The following is a 21,487-nucleotide window of genomic DNA, read 5'->3' as shown; positions in this document are numbered from 1 at the left end:
ACCCAGAGGAAGAACACCTGAAGATAAGAGTGTTTCTTCAATTCACACAAACAGGACCATCATGACTTCACCCTCGCTCACTTCAAGAGGTAAACTCCACAAAGAGTCCCTGAGACCTCCCTCTTCTGGTACTCCTCCACGTTCTGACCCATTCAAGAAGGCGCTGAGATCGCCTTTTCACCACCGAGTGAACAGAACCGTGAGCGAAGAGAAGCCGCTGACCTTGTTTCTCTCGATGACATTGTGATTCCTGAATGTATTACTCTTTATTCCTTCAGTGACAGACTCATAATTCATTGTTATAATCCCGCTCTAATGACACATATAATTACTGTGGCCAGTTTCTACTGCAACAATTACAGGTTTGAATTTATCCCAATGAATAAGAAAAATGATTTTATGCAAACAAGAAAATCTTTGTCTTTGTTTTTAAAGGTCACATATTATATAAAATCTGGTTTAACATGTGTCTCTAGTCCGTCTACAAACCCCCCAATGATGAGTAAAGTCCATCCTCTCCGTCTTCTGCCTGCTCCACTTTTCAGAAAATGTGTGCTCAAACAGGCCGTTTGGAGATTTTCCCTTCATGACATCACAAAGGGCAGTAGCCCCTCCCCCAGGTGGGTGACACTCCCACAGCTAGGTGTTTGTTCTGCCCTCTGAGTCTGCCTTCTCACCGTAAACAATAGGACATGGAGCGAGAAAGCACCGAGACCACCCAAGCCCTTCCAGAGAGGGGGCGTGGTCAGACACAGCTCATTTACATATTTAAAGGTACAGACACAGAAACAGTCTGTTCTGAGCAGGGCTGAAATAGAGGGGTTTATAGACATGATCAAATACAGGATCAGAGTGGATTTAGAACAAGAAACTTCACACACATGTTGAAGAGGAGCTCTGAGACTTATTTACACTGAAGAAGAAGAGGAGGATATGTGACCTTTAAAGTTAGTTAGAATCACTGTGAATCAGTTCATTTCATTTAAAGAACAGCAGAATGGACCACAACATGTTTTTAGATGACAACATATCAACTTATTTCACTCGACATAAAAACGTATTAAAGAGAAGAGAGCTCAGCTCACCTATGTTTACTGACTTGTTATCACTAATCACCTTAATCCTATTTAAGATGTCAGCAGGAGCTCGGCTGTTTTTATATTTCCTTGTCAACTGTTTTGCACCAAAGCACCAAAAGTCAAATTCCTTGTATGTGTACACTTGAATAAACACCGATTCTGATTCTGATCATAATAATAATGTGAAATAATCACTCCATCTTCTCCATCATCATCTACAAAATGTGCCTCATGCTAAAGCCAGATAAGAGCATCAAAAACATGTAAACATAGAAAGCAGGAAATGACCACAGACTGTGAATATTAATGGACGAAGCCTGAGTGACATCACCCATCTGTTACTGTAGGGGGCTTGGAGTCCCCCTCCCTCCCCTGCTAACTACACCACCCAGGTAAAGCGTCACTCTGAGGAAATCACAGATTTTTACAACATAAGTCAATCAGTAATCGGCGAGGATTACATTTGCATGGAGTTTAAATCAAATGTCATTATCTCTCACTTCTCGTTATTTAATATGTGATTTTAAAAGCATGAGAAGAAAATGTCACTGACACGGTGTCCAAACGGAGGTGCTAATGCCCCGATTGTGTTAGGATAATGTACCTGATGAGGCCATTTCACAGTCTGGCTTCATTTTAGCCGACGAGCTTCATTAGTCTCAGTCTCCAAAATGGCACTCAAACTGCACGGCCAAACGGTTATCAAGTGCCGAGGGGCCGCGCCTGGAACCTGTACGACGCCCCATAAACCTCAGATATTAATTAACATCGGTTGTTCACAGGTTTTATTGGCTGATGCCTTTTTAATCGACACTTGCTACGACTGACGGATTCAGAAGGTACATTTCAGCGACGGAGGAGGACAGAGGACGAATTAAAGTCAATTAGTTTGAGCGGGGACTGAAGGAGGAGATGGGCCGAGCAGATCAGAGAGGAGCAGCTCAGGCTCAGACGGAAATCCAGACTACAGGGAGACCGAGAGTCTGCCAATGTGAGATAAGAGCAGTACAGACGCGATGGCGCTCTGCCCTGTGTGCTGTTGCTTCAGAAAGTAAAGTGTAGAAGGAACGGCCGGGGTCGAGCCTGCAGCAGGATCAGTTTTTAAGAGAGCTCTATTCCCCAAAGAGGCCCGAAGATACATGCAGAACAGGCAACTTTTTGTTCTGTGTTTACATTCTTGCTGGATTGGCCGGGGCCGAATTATGGAGTCTATTTTGGAACGAGATGGGGTTGATGAGGAGGTGGGCCAAGATGCAAGAGAAACCCACAGAACGTTCCAGTCTCATGAAGCTGGAGTGAAGAAAGAAGAAGGTTCCTGCCAGCACGGAGAGCCGGGTTGAGAATGTGCCCGGCTCTCAGCAAGATCAACAAGACCAGCTGGAGAGAGGGAGTGAGATCCAGAGCGGAGCTGCACAGGTGTTCAGTCCCGACTCTGTGGCTGCTTTTAGGCACGATGTGCGAGTGTGTGTGGAAAAGCTTGCATTCATTTTTAATGGTTATGGAGAACAGCTGACTGAAAGAGCTGCTCTAACAAACACAAAGAAGAGGTCGATCCCTCGACATGAAATCATCGAACCTGTTTCCTTAAAGGACTCCTTGATGGACTTAAAAACCCTTCAATCATCTCCTCAACTGAAGAGAGCACTACTGCTCTAAAAGTTTTACTACCGCACGAGTGTAGAGCCGTTTATGCACTCCTGAACATTTCAAGAATATATCCAACAGCCTGCCCTTGAAATCCTCCTGAGCTGCTCGTTCAGCCTGTTGTACGGAGAGGAGGGTTTCAGCAGGCAAGCCATGCAAAGAGTAAAAAAAAGGGAGTGCCAAGATGACGGACGAGCAGCAGAGTATGACGCTACGACGACAGTTTTTGACTTCACAGTGAGGCTCTGTGTAATTGGAGGAAATCACAGTATAAAAAAAAAGAAGAGAAGAACATATTGTAAAGCAGAAAACATCATAAGCGCACTGGGAACGCCCCGGGTGAAGGATGTAACAACATCACCCTGCTCGCTCATTCCCAGCTAATATTTCCTGCATGCTGCGTTCTCACATCGGCTCTTACAGAAATATTACGAGGGGGCTGGCCGGAAAAAAGTCCAAGTGAAGTCAGCACCTCTCGAGTTTGGTGCATGTGTGAAAAGGGCTAAGGACGCACTAGTCTACAGGCAGTGGTTATGAAACTCACAATAAAAGACACAAATTTCAAGGGTTTATTTGCCAAAACTAAGACTTAAAATCTTCACACTTCGCTTCGGATGTAAAATGTGAAATCAGATAAAGATTTGTGACAAAGCAGCTGCAGGACATCATAAGACTGGGTGAGAATGACACGTAGTGACATCTGTTAAATTCAAAGCATTTGGTCTTCTGGCAAATTCACACTCAAATGAAAACAAAGGTTCTGCCTTAATCAGGGTTGCATCACAAAAAAGTCATATTTCATCTAAACTGCCCGTGGTGTTGTTCCAACTGAAGGCCCAAACCCAAAACAAAGTAGAAGGAGATATCTCTAAAGTACAAGAGCACTTAATTCATCACCTTTATCTTAAAGGAGCAGTATGTAACTCTGACACCTAGTGTTTAAAATGGGTACTGCAGTCTAAATTCTAAACATCATAGAGAGAGGTTTGGGATCAATCAGAGACTCAGAGACCGTATTTTAACATCATATCAACTGGAAAACAAAAATGGTGGTGGACATGTTTGTAGTTGTTTTGGGTGTGGCTTCTTTCCCGCATGTCATTCCCTACTCTCTCTCTCTCCCTGATTTCCAACCCTATCCACTGTCCTAACTCTCCAATAAAGGCAAAAAAAAGCCCCAAAATAAATCTTAAAAAAATATATATATATATTTATAATTCAGTTAAAACTGGACCTAAAGGCTGGACCTCCCTGGTGCCCTGTTAGTTTGAAGACACTTCTTCATGTGAAACGACTCAAAATCCTCCCGAGGTAACTTTATCACACATGCATGACAGCAATCACAACACTGTGAGATGAATTCATGCTTTTTAAATGATTTCATAAATTCTTATTTACAGAACAAAACATTGTGTGTTCTGTTAAATCGATTGAATATGCAGGAAAAGCTGAACAAAGCCCTCCCTTAGAACTGTAACACCTGGGAGTAATCAATCACCTTCTGAATGAAAAACTAGAAGCCGATGGCCGGTGGAGAAAAGATGAAGATTCAATAGTTTGAACTCTTTTCAGAGACAATTCAAATCAATGGGCATGACTTCAGACAGAGTGGTGGAGTCCAATGAGAAAAGAGGCTTCCTTTAAAAACATAATAAGACATTTGGATTTAAAACAGCAGAAGGGTAAAATGTTGACTTTCAACCATGACTGGAATTTTCTTTTGTAAGTCGACAACACGAATTATCATTTGAGGAAACACTGATTCATTCAGTTGTTTATTTTATTCAGTTGTATCTTTGCTCTTTAGCTGCATCATGGAGCAATCATGGCAGGATGTGAACTTAACAAACCGAGTTCAGAGAGACCGTGCAGCCAGGGGCGTGTCCAGACTTTTTGGACTGGGGTGGCCCAAGGGGGGGGCACTGACCTGTGCCGGGGTGGCCTGAAGTTTGTGTGCACACACATGAATGAAGAGCGTTTATTTCCCCCTTCTGTCGGCACTCATCACATCGACTTTCAAGTAACACAAGATAACGGCAACAAGTACATCTTCTAAGCTTCGTTCTTCAAGGACTCAAAATAAAATGGACGCCCAAAGTAAAAAAATGGCAAAAAAAATAAAGGACGCTCTGGAATTTGGCCCCAAGGCAACAAGAACTTAACAAAGCTCCAAAAGCCGATCGGATCCAGACCCAGGATGCAGATGTTAGCCAGGAGGCTAGTGCTATCGCTACTGATCCAAAACACCCGCACTGATCTGATTAAACAGACTCTGCAGAGGGGGCCCCATCACTCTGCCTTTCAGGGGCCCAGACATTTCTTTGGGCGAGCCTGCTTTCATCCAGTCTGTTCTTCCATGACTTCTGACTCCAGCTCCTTCAGAGTCTGTGTGACCAATGGAACATTATCAGTCAGTCCTGTATCTGTATGCTGAGAGCTAGACGTGCAGTAACACTGATATTATTCATTTAATATAAACCTGAAATCCTGTTGCAGCTCATGTCTGAGGTCATACCTGAGGTCAGAGGGCGATTTGAGTCTCATCTGAGACGCCGAAGAGGAAACAATCAGGCTGCAGCGTTGTTTCCACAGTTGTCTTCTCCCTGTGTTTAATCTTTAGAGACATGTTTTCATATCTACAAGGACCGAGAGGCGGCTGCTGGGATTCTCCACCGACAACAATCGTACATGTTTCTGAATAAAACATCGTGTTGTATGCGGTTACATAATGCACAAAATGAAATAAGAGAATGTAAAACGGTTGTTGCGTCACAGTGTGGATGTGATTATGTTGCTATGAATGATTATGGGATGTGTACTGGAGCTTGTCAGAGGCTGAGGACAGCTGTTTGGGGTTTAAGCCCTTTCGGACGGTCACAGGTTCTGCATTTAAGTTATATCATCAAGAAACAAACAAAGAGGCGGATCAGTGAGGCTGCATCCTGACGTCAGCATCCTGACATTAGCATCCTGACATTAGCATCCTGACGTCAGCATCCTGACATTAGCATCCTGACATTAGCATCCTGACGTCAGGATGCTAATGTCAGGATGCTAATGTCAGGATGCTAATGACGTTAATGTCTAACATGTTGATGGGAAACGGTGACCAAGAAACCAAGAAACAGTCAACGGCCTTTATATCAATGCTGCCTGTTACTGGATGAATTTCAGTGTCAACAAACGATTGGAAAAGAACGAACTGACTGGAAGAAAAGAGGATGATGAAGCAGCTTAACTGCGTGCACGAAGACCCTAACCCCCCCCCCAAAAAAAAAAAATAAATCTAAGGGAGAAAACACCATCCAGGTCTACACTCCCTCCCGCCCACTATGTCTCTAACTAGACTCTTCTCCTCTGTCGCCCCCCGGTGGTGGAAGGAACTACCAAACTCCATGTGATCTGCAGAGTCCCTCTGCACCTTTAAGAAAAAGCTAAAGACCCAGCTCTTTATGAACACCTACGACATTCAAGCTGATGATTTTTAGGATTTGGTTTCATGCTGATTAGAGCTCTCAAGGACAGCTGTCCATGTTGAGCTCTGCCTCTGGTCACTTCCTGTCAGCACCTGTGTGTCCAATCAGACTTAAAGCTCTTTGTTTACACTTCCTGTCGTTGTTCCCTCCTCTCTCTCTCTCCTTGCTTGTGTTGTTCTTACTCTCTGATGTTCGTCTCTTTGGATAAAAGCGTCTGCTAAGTGAATTGTAGACTTGAAGTTGCACTGCATGTGGAACAAAAGCCCTGTGAGCAGAGATGTAATATTACAGAGAGGCTTTACTGAGAGGCAATTCATTTCCAAATAAATGCAGAGCTACGGAAAACGTCAAGCCTATAGCTCCTTTGGTTTAATATCTAAAGTGTATTTGAAGTGTGCACTGTGCAGCTGTTACACCCAGACAAAGAGGAGAAACTGATCTGCCATGTTAAAAGACTTGGTTTGGGGTTTGGGGGCAGAAGGACTTGATTTAGGAAATCCCCGGTTAAATACAGAAAAAAGGTCCAACAAGTGGGAAGGCCCTGAGGATGAGGAGCCGGCACACAGCGAGGGGAAACACTCCTGATCTGCTGCATACATCCAGTCATTAACCTTTCTCCTGCAGGGAGGCCTGCACGCCTTCTTCTTTCATTCTATTCACACTCTTCATTAACAGGCTCCCTTTCAGCCACTAATTCCCGTTTCAAATTCGCCTTTTGGTAATTAGAAGCAGGTCGAACCTCACAAAGAGCCTCCATTGTGTTTACGATTTCATATTATTGCCCCGTGTAAATGAATTAGCACAAACACACGCTGTCCAATGCAGCCACTTCAAAAAAAACATGTTGGCAGGTAATTGAGTGTGGATGCAAACGCATTTCAGTCTCAAATGAAAGCCGGTGGATTTCTCTTCTGTTGATTTTCCTAATTAACTCCTGTTTTCAGGGGGGGATTTAAAATAGGCCAATGAAAAGACACGCTGAAAGGCAGGGTTAGAACGGCCTCCTCATCCAGTAAATTAACCTTGGCTGCTGTTTGAAACCCAAATCTAACAGGTTTCTAATCCATTTCAGGCTCTTGAATACTCGACAAACGCTTGGGAACGACGCTCTAAATGAATTTTACTTGATAACAAAAGGCATTAAAATGAATCTTTTGTAAAGATTCCCATTGCCCTGCTTCTGCCCCCGGAGTCAAAAAAAGGCCCAATGGTCAGACCACAGCTGGCGTGCAGCCTGTACCGAGGAGCTGGACATGAAGTCACTAAGAGAACAACAAAGTACAGTGTGTCCCGCCCTTAAAGATGCCCGCTGTGTGTCACTCACACTAAGCAAAGAAAGACCATTTGTCTGCAGGCGTTGATAATCAATGTGTGTGTGTGTGGGGGGGGGGGGGGCGCTCTGCCTCAGGCTGCACTCCTTGTCCGCTGAGTTGTGTGTATTCAGACCACCAACATGAACATGTAACACACAGCCATGTGTGCAGACAAACATAAAGTTACATGCTACATGTCACTCATTGGACAGGACGGTTATCAAGTTATCTATTTAATTATCATTAAATCATCATTCAGATATCATCATGGATTCAACAGTTCAACTTTAAAGAGGTCATATTCTGCCCTTTTTGGGGTTCATATATTTAATCTATGTATCTACTAAAGTATGTTCACAATAGCTAAAGTTCTTAAAAAGTGTCTGTTTTCATGTTCTGTCGCTCCATGCACCGGCTCTCTTCTGACTCTCTCTCTAAGGCTCTGAAGTGCCCACGTTCAGAGTCCCCACGTGTGCCAAGTCTGATTGGTCGGCCTGTCGGCTCTGCCGTAATTGGTCAGCCGCTCAGCACGGTTCTCTGAAATGTCCCGCCCCTTTTACCATATTGGGAATGCAGCCACTTTGGCTCCAAGGGGAGCAAAAACATTAGCACCTTAGCACTACTGTGCTACCGCAGGCTAGGGCATATCGTGGGCGTGCTACAGAAGTTAACGGGCGTGCAGCATGAGCTGCTGGGCCACAACGAGCCAATGGGCTTAGATCAGTGATATCACACTGACAAGACGTCACGCGTTTTTTTCGAGGGGGGCTAGAACCGAGCGTTACATGCAGCTAATGCTACAGCTAACAGGAGGACGTAGGAGAAGCTGCGTTTCCGTGGACTTTGAATTTTTGCACATAGATGTGTCTAAACATGCACAGGACACTTGGAAAACACAGTAAAGAGAATATAAAACCAGAAGAAGAAGAATATGACCCCTTTAAAAGCAGGGTTGGTCATTTTCAAAAACTAGCATGATTTTGAAAGTAGCATTCCCTCAGTGCTCCGTCTGCACCCGCCCCCTCCCCTCTGTGCTCCGTCTAAAGCCACGCCCCCTCACTTATATGCACGAGCGCCGTTGGTCCAGAAGCGGACCTCCTCTCATTCTTTGAGTGTGAGCTAGTGAACACAAGAGGTAGAGAGCGAGCAGGGAGACAGGGAGGCGTCTGATTGGTTCATCAGATTGGTACCTCGTGGCAGACATTGGTTGAAGTTTTTACAGACTTACAAACTGATACAGATGATGGATTTTCTTTGTTCCTTTTTCAGAGAACCTGAGTTATTAATTTCTGTCAGGACCTAAAGACAATTTACACCAGAATTTTGAAGTTGGCGTCGTCTGTTTTCTTGATTTTCTGGCACATCTTCTGATTTAACATTTCGTTGCTCATGTAACAGTTAATTATTCCAATCATCAAAAAACCCTTGAAATGTTTTTATGTATTACTTCAGAGTGTTTTTTTTCTCCGTTTGACATTTTTGTGTAAAGTCGCTCCTGAAACATTCGGCGCCCGTGGCATTTCCAAGCTGCACTTTTTTAATCTTATTAGCACTTGTGCAAGACAAAGAGGAGAGTGAGTCATGTCCACGGCAGACTCCTCGCTCTCTTCTAACAGTCCCACTCGTGTGTCTCAGCACTGACTGTTCTTCCCCCGGTGTCAGCGCCCGCTACTCACACACACACACACACACACACACACACACACACACACACACACACACACACACACACACACACACACACACACACACACACACACACACACACACACACACACACACACACACACACACACACACACACACACACACACACACACACACACACACACACACACACACACACACACACACACACACACACACACACACACACACACACACACACACACACACACACACACACACTGCCAATTAAGCGGTGGTAGAGATGGCTCATACTCCCGTCCCCGCTCATCAGAATGAGCCTGACTCATTTAGACTTTAGAAAGATTGTGTTTCATATGGTAATTTCCAGCGCCGTGTTTGACAGGAGAGAGCAGATAGTCGCAGTGTTTTGATGAGATCTCAGCAGAGTGTCACTTCTTGATTTTTATATGCGCGGAGAAGAAGCTCTAAAGACGTTTCTCTGACATCTTAAAGGCACTATTAAACATCCAATCTGTATTTATGTTACATGAACACCAAACCCCAGTGAAGAGTTATCACGTTGACCTTTCTGCAGCAAAGATAAACAACCGCCATCTTCAAATCGGGAAAGTTTTCCTTCATTTTCAGACGAACAGAGAAAAATAATCAGCAGTGCAGAGACTCATTCAGCTTGCCTGAACTCCACCTCTCTGCCTGCTTCTCCTTTAAAGGCTTAATATGTGATTTTTCACACAATGTAACATAAATCAAGTATCTCCTCTGAAAATAACTCTCTGAGTCATGACTGTCTACAATGGGTGTAACACCCGAGTCCCACTGTCTGTGATGTTTTCAGAGTTTTCAGAGTCCTATCTTCACTTTGTTTACATCGCCGGGACGGCCAGCTGACTCCTCCCCTCGTGTATAAAAGTTGTTTAATTGAGGGACTAGAGAAAAGAAGAATAACATACTGTACTCACTGCTTAACTGTGTTTCTAGATCACGCTCATTTCAGGTAAATTTACATGCAGTGTGAAGATACGAGCAGAATAAAGATCACTAGCATTAGCATGCTAACACAACAATGCAGCGCGAGTTGTTTTGGTTTCATGCTGGTGCTCAAGGGCGACATCTGCTGGACCAAAAAATCACATATAAAGACTTTAAGCTTGCTTCATATGTCTGTATTGATGCTGTAATTAACACTATGTACTTGTGCATTGGTGTGTCTCTTTACCTTCAGAGGTAGTAACAGAGGCGTTACAGAGGAGAGAGAGGATCAGCTGAGCCAGCGGGTGAGCACAGCGCTGTGTGTGTGTGCATGTCTGACTGTGTGTATGTGAAGCTCCAGCTTTGCCGTGCTCCCACAACGCCGTGACACAACGTGAATCCACAGACTGGGACGCCAATATTACACCGTCGTGAAATCAAAATGAATGTTACATACATGATGATGGCTGGTGTGCAGGTAACCATGGCGTCTGAAAACAGAGCATATTATGTTGGAGTCTGAGCTTTAGAATATTAAGCTAAGCAGCTGTTAATCATACTGGCCTGAAGCGTCCTTTATAGAGAACAAACCATGTGACGTATTTTTGTAGTCCAACCCTGAAGTATCATCTCCACGGGGTCTAACCAGAATCCTCCTATGGGATGTTTTCATTGGATTTTGGATCATTGCAGAAAATAATCTCTGTGTTAAACACACGTTTCTGAAGCGTAGGCGTTTTGTTCAGCAGGATAACCTTCACAGATGAACGCCATTTTTATGATGTTTGAAGTGTTAATGCGGCCGACAGAAGTAAAAAGCTAACGTTATGCTACAAGCTAACTACACCACGGTCGGATGATTGTGACGTCACTAGCGTTCAGCTTCAGACGATCTCCGATAAACTAATCCACGTAGCTTAATAAATAGTTCACTAACATAATATTCACCTTAACCTAAAGATTAAACCTACAGGAGACATCTCCGACTAGTGAGAGAGTTCCCGCCCTCTGTGTCCGGCGTGATGACGTTTAATGTCCCCGACGACCGCTGTAGTCACATTTAGCCACTTGTTAGCAACCGCCTTTTTAAAGACGAGTAAAAACTTCAAACTTCACAAGTGGAGGTATTACCTAACGTAGTTTATGTGGTCTAACAAAACACCAACATCTCTTCAGCTTGTGTTAACCACAGACCTTATTTCAGGCGTCTAACCACAAACACATTCAAAATCCCCGTTGACTTTTAGACGTTAGACGCCATGGCGCTAACATGCTAACTTACTTCCTGGTTTTAGGACTCATTCCTGTGGCGCTCTATTCTGCAGAATTTTGAAAACTGTAGATCGTTTGCTCTGGTCTGAATCTCTGAATAAATTTCTTCAATTGTTGCATAATCATCTCGAGTTTGATCTGTGTTCCAACGGGGACGTTAACAAATGTGTGATGCGTGAGGAAAACGCTCTCTGATTGGTCTGAATTCCTTGGTAAAATTCATGGCTGTACAGTTGTTCAAAAATGAGCCGCACTAATTTAGCAAACGGACTCTGGATCACTTTAACTGAAACTAACAGTTGAGTTGTAAAGACGTCCAATAAGAGAACTTTAATTCATCTGGTTATTATTCATTTTAAGTGAAGCTTTCAACAGAAACAGATATTTAAACTACAACAGAGCGTTTTGTTGAGCAGTATAGCTATTAAAGAGTCTTCTGTACGTTCAGTTAGAGAGATAATATAATCAGAGAGATGAACACAGCATGCATGTCTCGGTGTGTTTGTGTGTAAAAGCATCAGTGAGAGTGAGAGTGAGATGACGTTAAAGAGCGACTACAGTAAGCTGAGGAGCGTGCAGACTGACAAACATTTCCCAATTACCTCCCATGCAGGGTTTTCATTAAGTACTTCCACATAAGAGTCTGACTGGCTGCTCTTTGTCTCCACGGCCGTCTGGAGCTAATCAAATTCACGGGCCGTCTCAGAAGCCATCTCAGCCTCCCATTATCATTAATCTGGATGGCCATCTCATCGGCACCGTGGTTAACGAACAATGTTAGGGCTAGAAATTCAATTTTCTACAGTTAGCAATTGAATTGGTGATCAATTGTAGCATCTCAGAGATGAGGGATTGTCAAAGCGGGGTCCTCCATTGTTCCATTATCGGAGCCGCTCAGATGAGCTCCTGAATCCCATTAATAAAGCCGGCAGTGCAGCAGCTGTGCAACACTGAAGACGCTCCTCTCTCCTTACTTTAACTGTGTGAGGACGGAACAGAAACGACTGTTACTAAATGAAAAGTAGCATATGGTGCTGTCTCCAGTCGCTGAGGGAGGATGCTGAACACAAACCATGTGGAGAATAAACGTCATGAAGGGATGAAATGTGGAGCTTTGGGGGGTAAAAAAAACAAGAACAAGGAGGGGTTGGATTTATGTTTTCATAGAGATGAGGAGATAAACAACACAAGGAAAAAGATTTAATCCAATTTATTTTCATCAGAGGAGTAAGAGAAGCTTCTATTTCAGAGGCCCTGTGATGTGCTCTTTTAGAACTCAAATGATTTCTGTCAAACACTAAACGGAAAAAACAACTTTTACACACATTAGTCTGTGCTCGCTTTTCTTCTGATTCCTGTTAACTTGTGCACAAACATCCACAGACTAAATATAAATGGACGCAGCTTGAGTGACTCTACAATTCACTTATCAGACTCTTTTCTCCAAAGCGACGTACATCAGAGAGTAAGAACAACACAAGCAAGGATCTAGAAAAAAGGGAACAATGTGAGTAAGAGCAAACGATCAGCTTTGAGTCTGATTGGACACACAGGTGCTGACAGGAAGTGACCAGAGGCAAAGCACAACATTGAGGGCAGTTCTTGAGAGCTCTAATCAGTATAGAAACCATCTTATAAGTCGTCGTTATCAAACAAAAACCATCGTCATTACCATCATCATCATCAATAATATGGAGACCATCATCATTAAGTTAGTAGGTATTCATGAAAGAGCTGGGTCTTTAGCTTTTTCTTAAAGGTGCAGAGGGACTCTGCAGATCACATGGAGTTTGGAAGACAGAGGAGAAGAGTCTAGTCAGCGTCTTAGGACCCGTCTGTTCCAGCAGGGGGCGCTGGAGTCCCATCGATGGCGGTCTCCATGCTGGAAATGCTGTCTCAGTCTAACTTTCAGTCAACCTAACGACAGGCTGAGAGCTGGAGCTGAGGCGGGTTTTAAACCTCCTGACAAACCGTTACACCGCGCCCACCTGTCAATCAGGTCAGCTACACGCCTTATTGTGAATAACTCTCATCCTTCATCAAATCAAAACTGATGAGTCATCAAAACATTCACCCCCCGTACAGTGTGTGTCCATCGAGACATGAGCTAATCACACCTATTTGGTTTTTTGAACCAGGCTGTAAACATGTTAATCTCTGCTGTAAAAACAGGCTTTTTAGAATGGGTGTGTATGTGACTTCCTGTGCTTCTGCAGCCAGCCTCTAGTGGACACTCCAGGAACTGCAGGATTTTGCACTTGGAATTTGCTGCCTGAAAACATCACAGTGACCACAGAAGGATGCACGCAAAACACGAGACAATGAGACAAAACGGAGGAGAATCGACGTCGACAGGAGTGAGGAGTGATTTTATATTTTCTACGAGCAGAAACAATAAAATAAAAAAAAGGGAAACAAACAAACAGGTTTCCCGAGGAGCAGCTACTAATGCACCTCAATTTATTTCAGTCAAAGAGAAGTCATACATAATACATGTAAGCTTTTACTTTAACGACCTCGGCGGCGCTGTTTATCATGAAATTACACAAAAGTATGAAAAAGTGCTGCATTTAAAAAAAACTAAAAAAAACACCCCAACGCTGTGAAATGAGCGTGTGACAGCATCCAGTAAGTGGGTCTGGTGCAGTGAGCGGAGGGAATAGATGGATGTTTGTGTGTTAGGGGAGCTCCAACCCCTTTTCTCAATGCTGCATAAGCTCCACTTGTCTGACTGCACCGGGGTCTATTGAGACAGAGTGCCTGCCAGAAGAGCAGAAGACTAATAGCATGCTGCCATTTCTGCTTATATTGTTACACCTGCCCCGAAGGAGAGCTCCACTGCGATGAAATTGCACCACAAGATGTGCCGTTGCGACACTTTGGCACAGAAAGCAGCACAAAATGAGGTTGGCAACAAGTAGTGTACACAGAACTTATAGGATTTGAACATTTCTAAACGCATCAAGGGCCTCGGGATGGTGAAACTGCCTCCATGATTGTAAAGTTGAGAGCATCGTCGAGCTTTCATAAAAATCAGAGTGAAAAAAATGTCAAAACTTTTATAAAAATGCTGTAAAGCGGATGTGGTCGATCACATTTTGATTGACATCATCCAGTTTCGCATGTGACAATCTTCATCTTTGTCTTCTGATTAAAGGTCAGATATTTAAAATCCTCTTCTCCATGTTCCTCTAACTCTAATATGTGTCTCTAGTCTGTCTACAAACCCCCCAATGATGAGAAAAGTCCATCCTCTCCGTCTCCTGCCTGCTCCACTTTTCAGAAAATGTGTGCTCAAACAGGCCGTTTGGAGATTTTCCCTTCATGACATCACAAAGGGCAGTAGCCCCTCCCCCAGGTGGGTGACACTCCCACAGCTAGGTGTTTGTTCTGCCCTCTGAGTCTGCCTTCTCACCGTAAACAATAGGACATGGAGCGAGAAAGCATCGAGTACACCCAAGCCCTTCCAGAGAGGGGGCGTGGTCAGACACAGCTCATTTACATATTTAAAGGTACAGACACAGAAACAGTCTGTTCTGAGCAGGGCTGAAATAGAGGGGTTTATAGACATGATCAAATACAGGATCAGAGTGGATTTAGAACAAGAAACTTCACACACATGTTTTGAGGAGCTCTGAGACTTATTGAAACTGAAGAAGAGGAGGAGGAGGAAATGTCCTTTAAGAACCAGAAGAGGAAACAGAAGCTCCAAAACTAATCTGCTGAGTTGCAAAATTCTTTACAAACCAAATCATGGTTAACACCAGATTTTTACACTTCAATACGAGTTCAGTAAAAAAATAACTTGTACTTAATAACTTAATAACTTGGACTCAAAAGAACAAATATAAAAGTCCACATGCTGGCGATGTTGAAACTGAATTAAAGCGGAAACTGATCGCTGACAGATAACTTGATTTCATCATGACTGACATGCAGCCAAAGACAGAGCCATGAAATCCAACAACACAATGCCCCTAACACTGGTTTCCCTATACTCTCCTATGACCCCCCCCCCCCCCCCCCCCCCCCCTTCACCCCCTCACCCCATTCAACTGTCCCTGAGAGGAGGGGGAGGGTAGATATGAAAGCACTTATTTGTTGGCCTTTGTGCAGCGAGCTGCTCGGTCCGTGCGCGTGCTGGAGCTGTTCACCAGCCCATGGCATACTTGTGGTTGTTAGCTACCGTTTCTTAGGCAACAGCACATGGCGAGCAGCGTTTGTGGAGGGTCTTACTGTAGACATCACTGAAGATGACAGATCCAGAGAATGAGAGAGCGTGCTGCACAACTCAGGGGAAAAACAAAACTGTACGAATAATGTAACAGAGAGCAGACTTCAGCAAGTTTTTTTTCTTTTTTCTGCAGGGTGTGTTTCAGGTTATAGAACAAAAAACAATGGTGCCATACAAAAAGGTGCACTTTCCTGCCTCACTCTGAGACGCGCCTGCCTGCTGCATGAAGGAGAGAATGGTTGCACCACCTGGGTATCCGTTTGCGTCAGCGTTCCCTTTTATTGTACACGTCTTGTGCGACTGTCTCGTTCAGTTCCACCCATTTCCCCCAGCTTTTGTCTCGCTAGAGTTTGTCACATAAGATATAAAAAGGTATGGATAAATACGAAAAGCAGATGTGGCTGCACACAAAATGGCATCCTCTGCTCCTTACATCGTTTCTTTTTTGACAAGTTGAGTACAACACAAAGGTTTGAGAGGAAAGAAAGCACATGCAGATATAATCAGAGGACGGGGGCAGGATGTCTAATTGTGACTTCTAAGGCTCCATTGTCCCCCAATAAGTGACAAGAATCTCACATTATTGTTTGAAATATGAAGGGGAGGAATGCTTTAGAGGAGTCTGCTAGGTTATTCCTGGCGGCCTGGGAAAACTTTGATGTGATTAATGACTCTAAAACAACCGTCACTGTGAATACACATATATGTATATATATATTATTTAATTTAAATGATCAATATATGCACACTTATTTATGTAAATACTGTAATTGACATCTTAATTTGTCACATAACTGTATTTTACTTATCATGTTACTTCAGCATCTTCTGCACTATTCACCACTGAACTGTTTCATGTTTATGTAAATATTAATCTTTTCTTATTCTGTTTATTGTTGATATTTAATGTTGTACCTGTACATGAGAGAGCACAGTTCACTGAAGTTAAATTCCTTGTGTGTGTGTAAACATACCTGGACAATAAATCGGATTCTGATTTTCAGGGCGACTTGTAGCTGTAAAACTATAACGCGATATTTGATAACCAGAATAGATGTGATCGTTGAAGAGTTGGACGCGGTGGAGAAGAGAGAAGCAGATGTCATGAGGGTCCGAGGGGGATGTGGGCAGAGCCAGCAGCTACACAGGACAGTGGCGTCCCCTCTCCTATCCTCTGTTGGATGTAGACTAAGACCCCCTTCGAGGACGCTGTGAACTGATCCTGATTATCTCAGTGGGTCTAATCCTCAGAGGCCCGGCATTGCCTGGCTGTTTCCCCCCAAAAAGACTCACTTCAGTGGACAGGGAATCCAAGACACTGTGCCCCTAAACTGTGAAAACTCTCTTCACAATGGGAACTGAGCAAGAGAAAGAGACCCCAAATCCTCCCTCACCCCCCTCCCCTGCCTCGCTCCCCATCGTCACACTCGGGAAAGCAAAGGAGCGCAGGCTCATCTGAGGAATCCTGCTCAATATCCTGGGATTATCTGCAGCCCCTCTCAGCGCCCCTTCTCTCCCTCCTGCTAAGGCTAATTCAGACTGAACTCGTCTGGCCGGAGCCTTTGTTAAAAAGCCCAACCACGCAAGAGAAACAATCAAATATAGTAAACTTTAATCTCTTGTGAGCTCATATCTCAGCCCCCCCCCCCCGCCGGCTCTGAAACCCCCATCAGGGGAGAGAACACAACAGGTCACATCCAGGTAGACAGATAACAGGAATCGTAATGAGCTCGATGCAGCGTTATTGTTGAAGGGAAATAATGAGCGAGGAGCTGAAATGTGTGATTGAATGTGACTGAATCACAAAGCCTGTAACCAGCTCGCTATGAATCCTGGGAGTGTTTTGCAAAAGAGAAACTCCTGCACGCTCTCGTTCAGTCGAGTCATTTGTACGCTCATCACGGCGAGGGGGGAAAGAACTGATACAGAAATGTACTGCTGTATTCTGCATTTCTTTACTGTTATAAATACACTGATGCTCAAGTTGATCTCTCATTTTTAGAATTTATTTTGAAAACACACATATTGGAAACTCCTGGTACTGACTTTCTCAGTCCACTTCATGGCGCTGAGTCTTTGTGAAGTAATGTCAGCAGAAGGTCTGTCACAGCACCAGAATCTTACAATTTGAAACAATTCTCTTAAGGATTAAACAAGATCTATCAAGATATTTATTTGATACCACAGCGACAAAAATGGAGTCCTGGGCATCAAAAATCTGACTTTATCAAAAAATGTCAATTGCCTGCACACTGTCGGCCGATATGAATTTTTGGGGCCGATACCGATAAATCAGCCGATATCTCTTAGATGTGTCTTCCATCTTTAGAGATAGATAAATGCCAGTGTTTCCCCTATATGGGAGCTGGTTTCCTTGAATGTTTTTAAAGGTCGTCTTAATGATCTGGAGGCAGAAATATCTGACTGTAGATGTTTTAGCTAACTCGTATTGCTCCTTTTTGATCGCTTTGTTGCTCATGACTTCTGACAGATTCTGATGAATGGTTCTTTTTGTGATTCCTGTTCTTATGTTCATTGTTGTTAAGTGTTTTTATGTCTGAAAGCCTGTAATTGTGCTGCTGCCTGTCATGTCCAGGACGCTCTTGTAAAAGAGATTTTTAATCTCAATGAGACTTTTTCCTGGTTAAATAAAAAGGTTAAATAAAATATATGCATCTTACTGAAAAATGGGCTTTTACAGCAAACATCTTTCTCCGGGGGATGCATGCCCCGCGGACCTCCCAAGCAGGCTACTTCATGCACGGGTTGGAGGCACACATCTTTGGGATTTTACTGATTTGGTTATGTCATTTTACTGTATTGGGCGGTTGTTGGTTCACTATTCTGTCCAATAAATGTTAATAATTATTTTAAAGAAATTATATATTTTTTAATTGCACGTAACTAAAACATTGTTCATCTTCACCTCCGCTGCTACAACTCCATCCATCTGGGAAATACTGAATGCATTGATTGATTGATTGAATAGAATAGAATTACTTTATTGATCCCAAACTGGGAAATTGTGGTGTTACAGCAGCAGGTTGTCAGAGCAAATAAAACAATATAAGAATAGATACATAAATAAGCACTTAGAATATAAAAAAAATAAGAATAAGAAGAGATTTATACATTAAGGATTTAACATTCTTACTGGTTTAAAAAAAATAAAAAATTAAATACAACATTTATTCAGGCTTGTCAACTGAATATAAAAATACTTACTGGAGGTAAGAGATTTAAATGTATATATATTATATCGCAGTCTCAGAATATTGCAAAATGTTTAAAATCACAATGATATCGTAAAGTGAAGCCTCTGCTGATTCCAACCGCTAGTGAATATTTCCAGAAAATAAAGCGGATTCTTTCACTTTTTGTTGGTGAAAGTATAGTCAATAAATCACTCTAAGACTCAGCTGATTGTAAAGTGTTATAAATAATGTTGTGATAATGAGTTGGTGTTGTGATAATGTTGGGTGAAGAAGAAATGTCCCCTTAGTGAAACTTGTAATAGTTTCCTCCTCGGAGGCTCTGAAAGGAGCTTTGAAGCCCCGGTGGATCCAGGGGGATGTGGGTCCAGCTGTAAAAATATGAGAGCGCCGGGGCTGCCACCCATGCTGCGAGCATTGTGTGTTTGTGTGTCTGTGACTTAGTCAAAGACTGATCCCATTGCTCCCATCTCCATATCCTGTCACAACCCCCCCCCCCCCCTTCTTCTTCTCCTCCTTCACACAGACGTACATTCACTCTGTGAGGTCTGACATCAAGGAACGCAAACATCGCTCATGTGCTCGTCGGGATACTTGGACCCGCCCCCTCTGACCCCTCCGCTGTGTCTCAAACACAACGTATGCATTTTATACATCCTCCCGCTGGAATGTACTCAGCGCTGCCGGGACTCCAAAGAGATGAACACAATTGATAGCTCCTTAGTGGAAATCACATTACCCTTTATGCTCTATCAAATTTTATTTTGCCTCTAAGGATTTCGTCTTTGCCTGCTGGAGGAGCCTCCTTTTAAAACGATATTAGAGTCATGCAGCGGAGGTGAGACCATCAAAACAACAATCAGGTGCAAACTGCTTTACACGGCTTTGACGACAGGAAGCTGTCAGTCTCCTGCCCGTTAAAGTCGTGTTAACGCAGAGTTTTCTGATGAGTTTGTTAATGTTACTCCTGTAAAGTCCACCAAACACGCCCTCCTTCTGATTTACTCATTCAATGAATCATCTGCGCTCTTTGTCTCTCTTTCTCATTGGTCATCTTTTCCATCATTTTCCACTGGATGGAGTTGATGACACTGCTGTGGCCGACGTTTCTTCAGTGTCCAGTTCACCGACAGTAACCTTTCTGTTTGGTTCTGTCTTCATAGACGTACAAACACCCACATCAAATTCAAATTCTGTGGGTTCAGAGTCAAGTAGGGCTCATTGAAGAAAGTCTTGTTATTATCAATGTGACCCTCCTCAAACTTTTTTCTCAAAGGTGGATGTGACAGGTGGAGTGCCTCCATGAGTGCTAGCCAGATATCTCCTGATTCACACACACTTTACACTGTTTACATTATTCTGTATTTTGTATATTCAAATATTTCTTTTTTTTTATTTTACATGATATTTCTATATTACTGTATTTATATGTATTAGTAATTTGAGTGTTTATTGCATGACCTTGCGGAACAGTCTTTACAACTACTGCACATCTGTATGAGCATGTGACAAATAAAAATCTTGAATCTTGAATCATCACATTAGCTGTGACACTTAAATTGGCTCTTCAGCGTGACTCAGAGAAACGGACTGAACACAGTTTGTAAACACATCCTTGTTTGTGTCGAAAATTTTTTGTCCTGTCCCTTTAAATTCCCAGGCGGGTCTGGGGTCTTCCACATGAACCCTCACTCCACTGATGAGTTGAGAGGGGAAAGCAAAAGCAGGCGCTCAGTTACAGGAATCCATCCTCGGCCGAAGCGCCGCCCGAACTAACTTCAAGGTCAAAAACAAGGCGCCATCTCGTGGCATTGCTCCCTTAGTAACTTAGCAACAAAGTATGTCTTAAAGGTACAGTCCACAATTTCAACTGTTACAGACCTTTTTTTTTTATTATTTAAAGATTTATTTTTGGGCTTTTTGTGCCTTTAATGGAGAGATAGGACAGTGGATAGAGCCAGAAATCAGAGAGAGAGAGCGTAGGGAATGACATGCAGGAAAGGAGGCACAGGCCGGATTCGAACCTGGGCCGCCCGCCCGGAAGACCACGGCCTCCACTAACCACTGCGCCACCAGCGCCCCTCAACTGTTACAAACCGTTTGTCACCTTGACGTGTTGGCCTGAAAAGAGTTTGTAAACACATTCTTGTTTGGGTCGAGAAACTTTAAATTTCCCCGTTCCTTTTTTGGCAAATCGATTTATACGCAGGTCGAGGTTTGGAAAGTTTTCATCCAACAAAGCCAGTCTGGTCTCTAAGGTCTTGGTTGCCCACCTACAATACAATTCGATGGTTTTTACATTTAATTCAATTTGTTTTACTTTGTTCAGTTTAAGCAGCACGATGTAGAGGCGTCACTTTGGCCGATGCAAAGACCCAAAAGGTGCACAGGAAGGAGAAAAAAGGTATAATTATAGATAATGATCACTGCTCATATTCGGGAGGATTCAGGTCAACGCTGGCCTTGAAGCTCTCCTATTTCTCCTCCCTTATTTGGCTGTCAGATCAGCTCCTCGCCGCGTGCAAAACGGCGTCCTAAAGGAAATCAGTGTTGCTCTACGAGTCCACTTTAGGTATCGACTTGGCCTTCTTTTGTTCCAGGAGAAAAGCCTGTCGACTTTACCCACTTTGAGCGCGCT

The 21,487-nt window shown here is 43.3% G+C and overlaps 1 protein-coding gene across 5 annotated transcripts in view; it reads right to left on the bottom strand.

Annotated features, from left to right (window-relative positions):
• Positions 1-21,487, bottom strand: part of macrod2 (mono-ADP ribosylhydrolase 2) — a 607,882-nt gene that overhangs the window by 527,685 nt on the left and 58,710 nt on the right. The gene's annotated exons all lie outside the window — the stretch shown is intronic.

This window comes from Labrus mixtus, chromosome 6 (assembly GCF_963584025.1).
Source record: "Labrus mixtus chromosome 6, fLabMix1.1, whole genome shotgun sequence".
Lineage (NCBI taxonomy): Eukaryota > Metazoa > Chordata > Actinopteri > Labriformes > Labridae > Labrus > Labrus mixtus.
Note: the sequence above shows the minus strand (reverse complement) of the source record. Positions and strands in the feature narration are given on the sequence as shown.